Below are 14,108 nucleotides of genomic sequence, written 5' to 3' on the forward strand. Positions count from 1 at the left end.
ATTCCATCTGGTGTGGCAACACCCTAGAGTGAAGCCTAGGTTGCCCGGAACGTAGAAGTGTCCATAACTTCCACACTGTTTGCAAATATACACTATATACGATGGAAAAGCTGTTGTACTTATATTGTAATTTATGTTTCTGGCGTTGACTTCTTAGGCCCTAACTATTCGATCTGGTGGAGCAACGCCCTAGAGTGAAGCCTGGGTTGCCCGGGAGTAGAAATGACCATAACTTTCACACTGGTTGCTATTATTCGTTTTATACGATGGAAAGACTGTTGTATTTATTTTGTAGTTTGTGCTTCTGTCGTTGACTTCTTATGCCCTAACTATTCCATCTGGTGGAACAGCGCCCTAGTGTGAAGCCTAGGTAGCCCGGAACGCAGAAATGACCAGTACATTCACACTGGTTGCAGTTATTCGTTTTATACAATGGAAAAACTGTTCTATTTATTTTGCATTTTATGCTTCGGGCGTTGACTTCTAAGGCCCTAGCTATTCCATCTGGTGGAGCAACACCCTAGCGTGAAGCCTAGTTTGCCCGGAACGTAGAACATACCATTACCTTCACACTGTTTGCAATTATTCCTGTTATACGATGGAAAAACAGTTGCATCTTTATTGTATTTTATGCTTCTGGCGTTGACTTCTAAGGCCCTAACTATTCGATCTGGTGGAGCAACGCCCTAGAGTGAAGCCTAGATTGCCCAGAACATAGATATGTCCATAACCATCACCCTGGTTGCAGTTATTCGTTTTATACGATGGAAAAGCTGTTGAAATTATATCGTAGTTTATGCTTCTGGCGTTGACTTCTTAGGCCCTAACTATTCCATCTGGTGGAACAACGCCCTAGGGTGAAGCCTAGGTTGCCAGGAACGTAGAAATGACCATAACTTTCACACTGGTTACCATTATTCGTTTTATACGATGGAAAAGCTGTTGTATTTATATCGTATTTTATGCTTCTGGCGTTGACTTCTTAGGCCCTAACTATTCCATCTGGTGGAACAGCGCCCTAGGGTGAAGACTAGGTTGCCCGGAACGCAGAAATGACCAGTACTTTCACACTGTTTGCAATTATTCATCTTATACAATGGCAAAGCTGTTGTATTTATATTGTATTTTATGCTTCCGGCGTTAGCTTCTAAGGCCGTAGCCAGCAGATATGGAGTAGCAACGCCCTGGACTGACGCGTAGGCTGCCAGGCACGTAGAAATGACCATTACTTTCACAATGTTCGCAATCATTCATTTTATACGATGGAAAAACTGTTGTACTTATATTGTATTTTATGCTTCGGGCGTTGACTTCTAAGGCCCTAACTATTCGATTTGGTGGAGCAACGCTCTACAGTGAAGCCTAGATTGCCCGGAACGTAGATATGTCCATAACCATCACACAGGTTGCAATTATTCGTTTTATACGATGGAAAGACTGTTGTATTTGTTTTGTAGTTTATGCTTCTGGCGTTGACTTCTTAGGCCCTAACTATTCCATCTGGTGGAACAGCGCCCTAGGGTGTAGCCTAGGTTGCCCGGAACGCAGAAATGACCAGTACTTTCACACTGGTTGCAGTTATTCGTTTTATACAATGGAAAAACTGTTCTATGTATTCTGCATTTTATGCTTCGGGCGTTGACTTCTAAGGCCCTAACTATTCGATCTGGTGGAGCAACGCCCTAGAGTGAAGCCTAGGTTGCCCGGGATGTAGAAATGACCATAACTTTCACACTGGTTGCAAATATACATTATATACGATGGAAAAGCTGTTGTACTTATATTGTATTTTATGCTTCTGGCGTTGACTTCGTAGGCCCTAACTATTCCATCTGGTGGGGCAACGTCCTAGACTGAAGCCTAGGTTGACCGGAACGTAGAAATGACCACAACTTTCACACTGGTTACCATTATTCGTTTTATACGATGGAAAAGCTGTTGAAATTATATCGTATTTTATGCTTCTGGCGTTGACTTCTTAGGCCCTAACTATTCCATCTGGTGGAACAACGCCCTAGGGTGAAGCCTAGGTTGCCAGGAACGTAGAAATGACCATAACTTTCACACTGGTTACCATTATTCGTTTTATACGATGGAAAAGCTGTTGTATTTATATCGTATTTTATGCTTCTGGCGTTGACTTCTTAGGCCCTAACTATTCCATCTGGTGGAACAGCGCCCTAGAGTGAAGACTAGGTTGCCCGGAACGCAGAAATGACCAGTACTTTCACACTGGTGGCAGTTATCCGTTTTATACAATGGAAAAACTGATCTATGTATTTTGCATTTTATGCTTCGGGCGTTGACTTCTAAGGCCCTAAATATTCGATCTGGTGGAGCAGCGCCCTAGAGTGAAGCCTAGGTTTCCCGGAACGTTGAAATGACCATAACTTTCACACTGATTTCTATTATACCTTTTGTACGATGGAAAAGCTGTAAAATTAATGTTGCATTTTATGCTTCTGGCATTGGATTCTAAGTCCCTAGCAACTCCATCTGGTGTGGCAACACCCTAGAGTGAAGCCTAGGTTGCCCGGAACGTAGAAGTGTCCATTACTTCCACACTGTTTGCAAATATACATTATACACGATGGAAAAGCTGTTGTACTTATAATGTAATTTATGCTTCTGGCGTTGACTTCTTAGGCCCTAACTATTTGATCTGGTGGAGCACCGCCCTAGTGTGAAGCCTAGGTTGCCCGGAACGTAGAACACACCATTACCTTCACACTGGTTGCAATTATTCCTGTTATACAATGGAAAAACTGTTGCACCTTTATTGTATTTTATGCTTCTGGCGTTGACTTCATAGGCCCAAACTATTCGATCTGGTGGACCAACGTCCTAGAGTGAAGCCTAGGTTGACCGGAACGTAGAAATGACCATAACTTTCACACTGGTTACCATTACTCGTTTTATATGATGGACAAGCTGTTGTACTTATATCGTATTTTATGCTTCTGGCGTTGACTTTGTAGGCCGTAGCTATTAGATGTGGTGGAGCAACGCCCTAGAGTGTCGCATGGGTTACCCGGAACGTAGAAATGACCATTACTTTCACACTGTTTGCAATTATTCATTTTATACGATGGAAAAGCTGTTGTATTTATATTGTATTTTATGCTCCTGGCGTTGACTTCTAAGGCCGTAGCTATTAGATGTGGTGGAGCAACGCATTAGAGTGACGCCTAGGTTGACCGGAACGTAGAAATGACTATTACTTTCACAATGTCTGCAATTATTCATTTTATACGATGGAAAAACTGTTGTACTTATATTGTATTTTATCCTTCTGGCGTTGAATTCTAAGCCCCTAGCTATTCGATCTGGTGGAGCAACGCCCTAGAGTGAAACCTAGGTTGCCAGGAACGTAGAAATGACCATAACTTTCACACTGGTTACCATTATTCGTTTTATACGATGGAAAAGCTGTTTTATTTATATCGTATTTTATGCTTCTGGCGTTGACTTCTTAGGCCCTAACTATTCCATCTGGTGGAACAGCGCCCTAGGGTGAAGCCTAGGTTGCCCGGAACGCAGAAATGACCAGTACTTTCACACTGGTTGCAGTTATTCGTTTTATACAATGGAAAAACTGATCTATGTATTTTGCATTTTATGCTTCGGGCGTTGACTTCTAATCCCCTAACTATTCGATCTGGTGGAGCAGCGCCCTAGAGTGAAGCATAGGTTGCCCGGGAAGTAGAAATGACCATAACTTTCACACTGGTTGCTATTATTCGTTTTATACGATGGAAAAGCTGTTATATTTATATTGCATATTATGCTTCTGGCATTGAATTCTAAGTCCCTAGCTATTCCATCTGGTGGAGCAACACCCTAGCGTGAAGCCTAGGTTGCCCGGAACGTAGAAATGACCATTACTTCCACACTGATTGTAAATAAACATTACATACGATGGAAAAGCATTTGTACTTATATTGTAATTTATGCTTCTGGCGTTGACTTCTTAGGCCCTAACTACTTGATCTGGAGGAGCAACGGCCTAGTGTGAAGCCTAGGTTTCCCGGAACGTTGAAATGACCATAACTTTCACACTGACTGCTATTATACCTTTTATACGATGGAAAACTGGTAAAATTTATATTGCATTTTATGCTTCTGGCATTGGATTCTAAGTCCCTAGCAATTCCATCTGGTGTGGCAACACCCTAGAGTGAAGCCTAGGTTGCCCGGAACGTAGAAGTGTCCACAACTTCCACACTGTTTGCAAATATACATTATATACGATGGAAAAGCTGTTGTACTTATATTGTAATTTATGCTTCTGGCGTTGACTTCTTAGGCCCTAACTACTTGATCTGGAGGAGCAACGCCCTAGTGTGAAGCCTAGGTTTCCCGGAACGTTGAAATGACCATAACTTTCACACTGGTTGCAATTATTCGTTTTATACGATGGAAAAGCTGTTGAATTTATATCGTATTTTATGCTTCTGGCGTTGACTTCTAAGGCCCTAACTATTCGATCAGGTGGAGCAGCGCCCTAGAGTGAAGCCTAGGTTGCTCGAAATGTAGAAGTGACCATAACTTTCACACTGGTTGCAATTATTCGTTTTATACGATGGAAAAACTGTTGTATTTATATGGTATTTTATGCTTCTGGCGTTCACTTCTTAGGCCCTAACTATTCGATCTGGTGGTACAACGCCATAGGGTGAAGCCTAGGTTGCCCGGAACGTAGATATGACCATAACCTTCACACAGGTTGCAATTATTCGTTTTATACGGTGTAAAGGCTGTTTTACTTATTTTGTATTTTATTCTTCTGGTGTTGATTTCTTAGGCCCTAACTATTCGATATGGTGGAACAGCGCCGTAGAGTGAAGCCTAGGTTGCACGGAACGTAGAAATGACCATTACTTTCACACTGTTTGCAATTATTCCTTTTATGCGATGGAAAAGCTGTTGTATTTATATCGTATTTTATGCTTCTGGCGTTGACTTCTAAGGATCTAACTATTCGATCTGGTGGAGCAACGCCCTACAGTGATGCCTAGGTTGCCCGGAACGTAGATACGACCATAACCATCACACAGGTTGCAATTATTCGTTTTATACGGTGTAAAGGCTGTTTTACTTATTTTGTATTTTATTCTTCTGGTGTTGATTTCTTAGGCCCTAACTATTCCATCTGGTGGAACAACGCCCTAGAGTGAAGCCTAGGTTGCCTGGAACGTAGAAATGACCATCACTTTCACACGGGTTGCAATTATTCCTGTTATAGGATGGAAAGACTGTTGTATTTTTATTGTATTTTATACTTCAGTCGTTGACTTCTGAGGCCGTAGCTATTCGTTGTGGTGGAAGAACACCATACAGTGTAGCCTAGGTTGCCCGGAACGTAGAAATGACCATAACTTTCACACTGGTTGCAATTATCAGTTTTATACGATGAAAAAGCTGTTGTATTTATTTTGTATTTAATGCTTCGGGCGTGGACTTCTAAAGCCCTAACTATTCGATCCGGTGGAGCAACGCCCTAGAATGAAGCCTAGGTTGCTCGAAATGTAGAAATGACCATAACTTTCACACTGGTTGCAATTATTCATTTTATACGATGGAAAAACTGTTGTACTTATATTGTATTTTATTTTATGGCGTTGAATTCTAAGTACCTAGCTATTCGATACGGTGGAGCACCGCCCTAGAGTGAAGCCTAGGTTGCCCGGAACGTAGAAATGACCATAACTTCCACACTGGTTGCAATTATTCGTTTTATACGATGGAAAAGCTGTTGTATTTATATCGTATTTTATGCTTCTGGCGTTGACTTCTTAGGCCCTAACTATTCCATCTGGTGGATCAACGCCCTAGGGGGAAGCGTAGGTTGCCCGGAAAGTAGAAATGACCATAACTTTCACACTGGTAGCAATTATTCGTTTTATATGGTGGAAAAACTGTTGTATTTATACTGTATTTTATTATTCTGGCGTTGACTTCTAAGGCCCTAACTATTCGATCAGGTGGAACAACGCCCTAGAGTGAAGCCTAGGTTGCTCGAAGTGTAGAAATGACCATAACTTTCACATTGGTTGCAATTATTAGTTTTATACGATGGAAAAGCTGTTATATTTATTTTGCATTTTATGGTTCGGGCGTTGACTTCTAAGGCCCTAGCTATTCCATCTGGTGGAGCAACACCCTAGAGTGCAGCCTAGGTTGCCCGGAACGTAGAAATGACCATAACTTTCAAACTGGTTGCAATTATTCCTGTTATATGATGAAAAAACTGTTGTATTTTTATTGCATTTTATGCTTCGGGCATTGACTTCTGAGGACGTAGCTATTCCATGTGGTGGAAGAACGCCATAGAGTGAAGCCTAGGTTGCCCGGAACGTAGAAATGACCATAACTTTCATACTGGTTGCAATCATTCGTTTTATATGATGGAAGAACTGTTGTATTTATATCGTATTTTATGCTGCTGGCGTTCATTTCTTAGGCCCTAACTATCCGATCTGGTGGAGCAACGACCTAGAGTGAAGCCTAGGTTGCTCGGAACGTAGAAATGACCATTACCTTCACACTGTTTGCAATTATTCATTTTATACGATGGAAAAGCTGTTGTATTTATAATGTATTTTATGCTTCCGGCGTTAACTTCTAAGGCCGTAGCTATCAGATGTGGAGCAGCAACGCCCTAGAGTGACACGTAGGTTGCCAGGCACGTAGAAATGACCATTACTTTCACAATGTTCGCAATCATTCATTTTATACGATGGAAAAACTGTGGTACTTATATTGTATTTTATGCTTCTGGCGTTGACTTCTAAGGCCCTAACTATTCGGTTTGGTGGAGCAACGCCCTACTGTGATGCCTAGGTTGCCCGGAACGTAGATACGACCATAACCTTCACACTGGTTGACAATTATTCGTTTTATACGATGGAAAAGCTGTTGAATTTATATCGTATTTTATGCTTCTGGCGTTGACTTTTTAGGCCCTAACTATTCCATCTGGTGGAACAACGCCCTAGAGTGAAGCCTAGGTTGCTCGGAATGTAGAAATGACCATAACTTTCACACTGGTTGCAATTATTCGTTTTATACGATGGAAAAACTGTTGTATTTATATTGTATTTTATGCTTCTGGCGTTGACTTCTTAGGCCCTAACTATTCAATCTGCTGTATCAACGCCCTCGGGGGTAGCGTAGGTTGCCCGGAAAGTAGAAATGACCATAACTTTTACACTGGCAGCAATTATTCGTTTTATACAATGGAAAAACCGTTCTATTTATTTTGTATTTTATGCTTCGGGCGTTGACTTCTAAGGCCCTAACAGTTTGATCTGGTGGAGCATCGCCGTAGAGTGAAGCCTAGGTTGCTCGGAACGTAGAAATGACCATAACTTTCACACGGGTTGCTATTATTCGTTTTATACGATGGAAAAACTGTAATATTTATATTGTATTTAAGCTTCTGGCGTTGACTTCTGAGCCCGTTGCTATTCGATGTAGTGGAAGAACGCCATAGAGTGAAGCCTAGGTAGCCCGGGTCGTAGAAATGTCCATATCTTTCACACTGTTTGCAATTTTTCGTTTTATACGATGGAAAAACTGTTTTATTTATTTTGTATTTTATGCTTCGGGCGTTGACTTCTAAGGCCCTAGCTACTCGATCTGGTGGAGCAACGCCCTAGAGTGCAGCCTAGGTTGCCCGGAACGTAGATATGACCATAACTTTCACACTGGCTGCTATCATTCGTTTTATATGATGGAAAAACTGTTGTATCTATATTGTATTATATGCTTCTGGCGTTCACTTCTTAGGCCCTAACTATTCGATCTGGTGGAACAACGGCCTATGGTGAAGCCTAGGTTGCCCGGAACGTAGAAATGACCATAACTTTTACACTGGTAGCAATTATTTGTTTTATACAATGAAAAACTGTTCTATTTATTTTGTATTTAATGCTTCGGGCGTTGACTTCTAAGGCCCTAACTGTTTGATCTGGTGGAGCAACGCCCTAGAGTGAAGCCTAGGTTGCCTGGAACGTAGAAATGACCATCACTTTCACACGGGTTGCAATTATTCCTGTTATAGGATGGAAAGACTGTTGTATTTTTATTGTATTTTATACTTCAGTCGTTGACTTCTGAGGCCGTAGCTATTCGTTGTGGTGGAAGAACACCATACAGTGTTGCCTAGGTTGCCCGGAACGTAGAAATGACCATAACTTTCACACTGGTTGCAATTATCAGTTTTATACGATGAAAAAGCTGTTGTATTTATTTTGTATTTAATGCTTCGGGCGTGGACTTCTAAAGCCCTAACTATTCGATCAGGTGGAGCAACGCCCTAGAATGAAGCCTAGGTTGCTCGAAATGTAGAAATGACCATAACTTTCACACTGGCTGCAATTATTCATTTTATACGATGGAAAAACTGTTGTACTTATATTGTATTTTATTCTTATGGCGTTGAATTCTAAGTACCTAGCTATTCGATACGGTGGAGCTACGCCCTAGAGTGAAACCTAGGTTACCCGGAACGTAGAAATGACAAGTACTTTCATACTGTTTGCAGTTATTCCTGTTATACGATGGAAAAACTTTTGCATCTTTATTGTATTTTATGCTTCTGGCGTTGACTTCTAAGGCCCTAGCTACTCGATTTGGTGGATCACCGCCCTAGAGTGAAGCCTAGGTTGCCCGGAACGTAGAAATGACCATAACTTCCACACTGGTTGCAATTATTCGTTTTATACGATGGAAAAGCTGTTGTATTTATATCGTATTTTATGCTTCTGGCATTGACTTCTTAGGCCCTAACTATTCCATCTGGTGGATCAACGCCCTAAGGGGAAGCGTAGGTTGCCCGGAAAGTAGAAATGACCATAACTTTCACACTGGTAGCAATTATTCGTTTTATATGGTGGAAAAACTGTTGTATTTATACTGTATTTTATTATTCTGGCGTTGACTTCTAAGGCCCTAACTATTCGATCAGGTGGAACAACGCCCTAGAGTGAAGCCTAGGTTGCTCGAAGTGTAGAAATGACCATAACTTTCACATTGGTTGCAATTATTAGTTTTATACGATGGAAAAGCTGTTATATTTATTTTGCATTTTATGCTTCGGGCGTTGACTTCAAAGGCCCTAGCTATTCCATCTGGTGGAGCAACACCCTAGAGTGCAGCCTAGGTTGCCCGGAACGTATAAATGACCATAACTTTCAAACTGGTTGCAATTATTCCTGTTATATGATGGAAAAACTGTTGTATTTTTATTGCATTTTATGCTTCGGGCATTGACTTCTGAGGACGTAGCTATTCCATGTGGTGGAAGAACGCCATAGAGTGAAGCCTAGGTTGCTCGAAGTGTAGAAATGACCATAACTTTCACACTGGTTGCTATTATTCGTTTTATACGATGGAAAAGCTGTTATATTTATATTGCATATTATGCTTATGGCATTGAATTCTAAGTTCCTAGCTATTCCATCTGGTGGAGCAACAACCTAGCGTGAAGCCTAGGTTGCGCGGAACGTAGAAATGACCATTACTTCCACACTGTTTGTAAATATACATTACATACGATGGAAAAGCAGTTGTACTTATATTGTAATTTATGCTTCTGGCGTTGACTTCTTAGGCCCTAACTATTTGATCTGGAGGAGCAACGCCCTAGTGTGAAGCCTAGGTTTCCCGGAACGTTGAAATGACCATAACTTTCACACTGATTTCTATTATACCTTTTATACGATGGAAAAGCTGTAAAATTTATATTGCATTTTATGCTTCTGGCATTGGATTCTAAGTCCCTAGCAATTCCATCTGGTGTGGCAACACCCTAGAGTGAAGCCTAGGTTGCCCGGAACGTAGAAGTGTCCATAACTTCCGCACTGTTTGCAAATATACATTATATACGATGGGAAAGCTGTTGTACTTATATTGTAATTTATGCTTCTGGCGTTGACTTCTTAGGCCCTAACTCTTTGATCTGGTGGAGCACCGCCCTAGCGTGAAGCCTAGGTTGCCCGGAACGTAGAAATGACCATAACTTTCACACTGGTTGCAGTTATTCGTTTTATACAATGGAAAAACTGATCTATGTATTTTGCATTTTATGCTTCGGGCGTTGACTTCTAAGGCCCTAACTATTCGATCTGGTGGAGCAGCGCCCTAGAGTGAAGCATAGGTTGCCCGGTAAGTAGAAATGACCATAACCTTCACACTGGTTGCTATTATTCGTTTTATACGATGGAAAAGCTGTTATATTTATATTGCATATTATGCTTCTGGCATTGAATTCTAAGTCCCTAGCTATTCCATCTGGTGGAGCAACACCCTAGCGTGAAGCCTAGGTTGCCCGGAACGTAGAAATGACCATTACTTCCACAATGTTTGTAAATATACATTACATACGATGGAAAAGCGGTTGTACTTATATTGTAATTTATGCTTCTGGCGTTGACTTCTTAGGCCCTAACTACTTGATCTGGAGGAGCAACGCCCTAGTGTGAAGCCTAGGTTTCCCGGAACGTTGAAATGACCATAACTTTCACACTGATTTCTATTATACCTTTTATACGATGTAAAACTTGTAAAATTTATATTGCATTTTATGCTTCTGGCATTGGATTCTAAGTCCCTAGCAATTCCATCTGGTGTGGCAACACCCTAGAGTGAAGCCTAGGTTGCCCGGAACGTAGAAGTGTCCATAACTTCCACACTGTTTGTAAATATACATTACATACGATGGAAAAGCGGTTGTACTTATATTGTAATTTATGCTTCTGGCGTTGACTTCTTAGGCCCTAATTACTTGATCTGGAGGAGCAACGCCCTAGTGTGAAGCCTAGGTTTCCCGGAACGTTGAAATGACCATAACTTTCACACTGATTGCTATTATACATTTTATACGATGTAAAACTTGTAAAATTTATATTGCATTTTATGCTTCTGGCATTGGATTCTAAGTCCCTAGCAATTCCCTCTGGTGTGGCAACACCCTAGAGTGAAGCCTAGGTTGCCCGGAACGTAGAAGTGTCCATAACTTCCACACTGTTTGCAAATATACATTATATACGATGGAAAAGCTGTTGTACTTATATTGTAATTTATGCTTCTGGCGTTGACTTCTTAGGCCCTAACTCTTTGATCTGGTGGAGCACCGCCCTAGTGTGAAGCCTAGGTTGCCCGGAACGTAGAACACACCATTACCTTCACACTGGATGCAATTATTCCTGTTATACGATGGAAAAACTGTTGCAATTTTATTGTATTTTATGCTTCTGGCGTTGACTTCATAGGCCCAATCTATTCGATCTGGTGGATCAACGTGCTAGAGTGAAGCCTAGGTTGACCGGAACGTAGAAATGACCATAACTTTCACACTGGTTACCATTACTCGTTTTATATGATGGACAAGCTGTTGTACTTATATCGTATTTTATGCTTCTGGCATTGACTTTGAAGGCCGTAGCTATTAGATGTAGTGCAGCAACGCCCTAGAGTGTCGCATGGGTTGCCCGGAACGTAGAAATGACCATTACTTTCACAATGTTTGCAAATATTCATTTTATGCGATGGAAAAACTGTTGTACTTATATTGTATTTTAATCTTCTGGCGTTGAAGTCTAAGTCCCTTGCTATTCTAACTGGTGGAGCAACGCCCTAGAGTGAAACCTAGGTTACCCGGAACGTAGACATGACTATTACTTTCACACTGTTTGCAATGATTCATTTTATACGATGGAAAAGCTGTTGTATTTATATTGTATTTTATGCTCCTGGCGTTGACTTCTAAGGCCGTAGCTATTAGATGTGGTGGAGCAACGCATTAGAGTGACGCCTAGGTTGACCGGAACGTAGAAATGACCATTACTTTCACAATGTCTGCAATTATTCATTTTATACGATGGAAAAACTGTTGTACTTATATTGTATTTTATCCTTCTGGCGTTGAATTCAAAGCCCCTTGCTATTCGATCTGGTGGAGCAACGCCCTAGAGTGCAGCCTAGGTTGCCCGGAACGTATAAATGACCATAACTTTCAAACTGGTTGCAATTATTCCTGTTATATGATGGAAAAACTGTTGTATTTTTATTGCATTTTATGCTTCGGGCATTGACTTCGGAGGACGTAGCTATTCCATGTGGTGGAAGAACGCCATAGAGTGAAGCCTAGGTTGCTCGAAGTGTAGAAATGACCATAACTTTCACACTGGTTGCTATTATTCGTTTTATACGATGGAAAAGCTGTTATATTTATATTGCATATTATGCTTATGGCATTGAATTCTAAGTCCCTAGCTATTCCATCTGGTGGAGCAACAACCTAGCGTGAAGCCTAGGTTGCGCGGAACGTAGAAATGACCATTACTTCCACACTGTTTGTAAATATACATTACATACGATGGAAAAGCAGTTGTACTTATATTGTAATTTATGCTTCTGGCGTTGACTTCTTAGGCCCTAACTATTTGATCTGGAGGAGCAACGCCCTAGTGTGAAGCCTAGGTTTCCCGGAACGTTGAAATGACCATAACTTTCACACTGATTTCTATTATACCTTTTATACGATGGAAAAGCTGTAAAATTTATATTGCATTTTATGCTTCTGGCATTGGATTCTAAGTCCCTAGCAATTCCATCTGGTGTGGCAACACCCTAGAGTGAAGCCTAGGTTGCCCGGAACGTAGAAGTGTCCATAACTTCCGCACTGTTTGCAAATATACATTATATACGATGGGAAAGCTGTTGTACTTATATTGTAATTTATGCTTCTGGCGTTGACTTCTTAGGCCCTAACTCTTTGATCTGGTGGAGCACCGCCCTAGCGTGAAGCCTAGGTTGCCCGGAACGTAGAAATGACCATAACTTTCACACTGGTTGCAGTTATTCGTTTTATACAATGGAAAAACTGATCTATGTATTTTGCATTTTATGCTTCGGGCGTTGACTTCTAAGGCCCTAGCTATTCGATCTGGTGGAGCAGCGCCCTAGAGTGAAGCATAGGTTGCCCGGTAAGTAGAAATGACCATAACCTTCACACTGGTTGCTATTATTCGTTTTATACGATGGAAAAGCTGTTATATTTATATTGCATATTATGCTTCTGGCATTGAATTCTAAGTCCCTAGCTATTCCATCTGGTGGAGCAACACCCTAGCGTGAAGCCTAGGTTGCCCGGAACGTAGAAATGACCATTACTTCCACACTGTTTGTAAATATACATTACATACGATGGAAAAGCGGTTGTACTTATATTGTAATTTATGCTTCTGGCGTTGACTTCTTAGGCCCTAACTACTTGATCTGGAGGAGCAACGCCCTAGTGTGAAGCCTAGGTTTCCCGGAACGTTGAAATGACCATAACTTTCACACTGATTTCTATTATACCTTTTATACGATGTAAAACTTGTAAAATTTATATTGCATTTTATGCTTCTGGCATTGGATTCTAAGTCCCTAGCAATTCCATCTGGTGTGGCAACACCCTAGAGTGAAGCCTAGGTTGCCCGGAACGTAGAAGTGTCCATAACTTCCACACTGTTTGTAAATATACATTACATACGATGGAAAAGCGGTTGTACTTATATTGTAATTTATGCTTCTGGCGTTGACTTCTTAGGCCCTAACTACTTGATCTGGAGGAGCAACGCCCTAGTGTGAAGCCTAGGTTTCCCGGAACGTTGAAATGACCATAACTTTCACACTGATTGCTATTATACATTTTATACGATGTAAAACTTGTAAAATTTATATTGCATTTTATGCTTCTGGCATTGGATTCTAAGTCCCTAGCAATTCCCTCTGGTGTGGCAACACCCTAGAGTGAAGCCTAGGTTGCCCGGAACGTAGAAGTGTCCATAACTTCCACACTGTTTGCAAATATACATTATATACGATGGAAAAGCTGTTGTACTTATATTGTAATTTATGCTTCTGGCGTTGACTTCTTAGGCCCTAACTCTTTGATCTGGTGGAGCACCGCCCTAGTGTGAAGCCTAGGTTGCCCGGAACGTAGAACACACCATTACCTTCACACTGGATGCAATTATTCCTGTTATACGATCGAAAAACTGTTGCAATTTTATTGTATTTTATGCTTCTGGCGTTGACTTCATAGGCCCAATCTA

Source organism: Calliopsis andreniformis, unplaced genomic scaffold (genome assembly GCF_051401765.1).
Source record: "Calliopsis andreniformis isolate RMS-2024a unplaced genomic scaffold, iyCalAndr_principal scaffold0014, whole genome shotgun sequence".
Lineage (NCBI taxonomy): Eukaryota > Metazoa > Arthropoda > Insecta > Hymenoptera > Andrenidae > Calliopsis > Calliopsis andreniformis.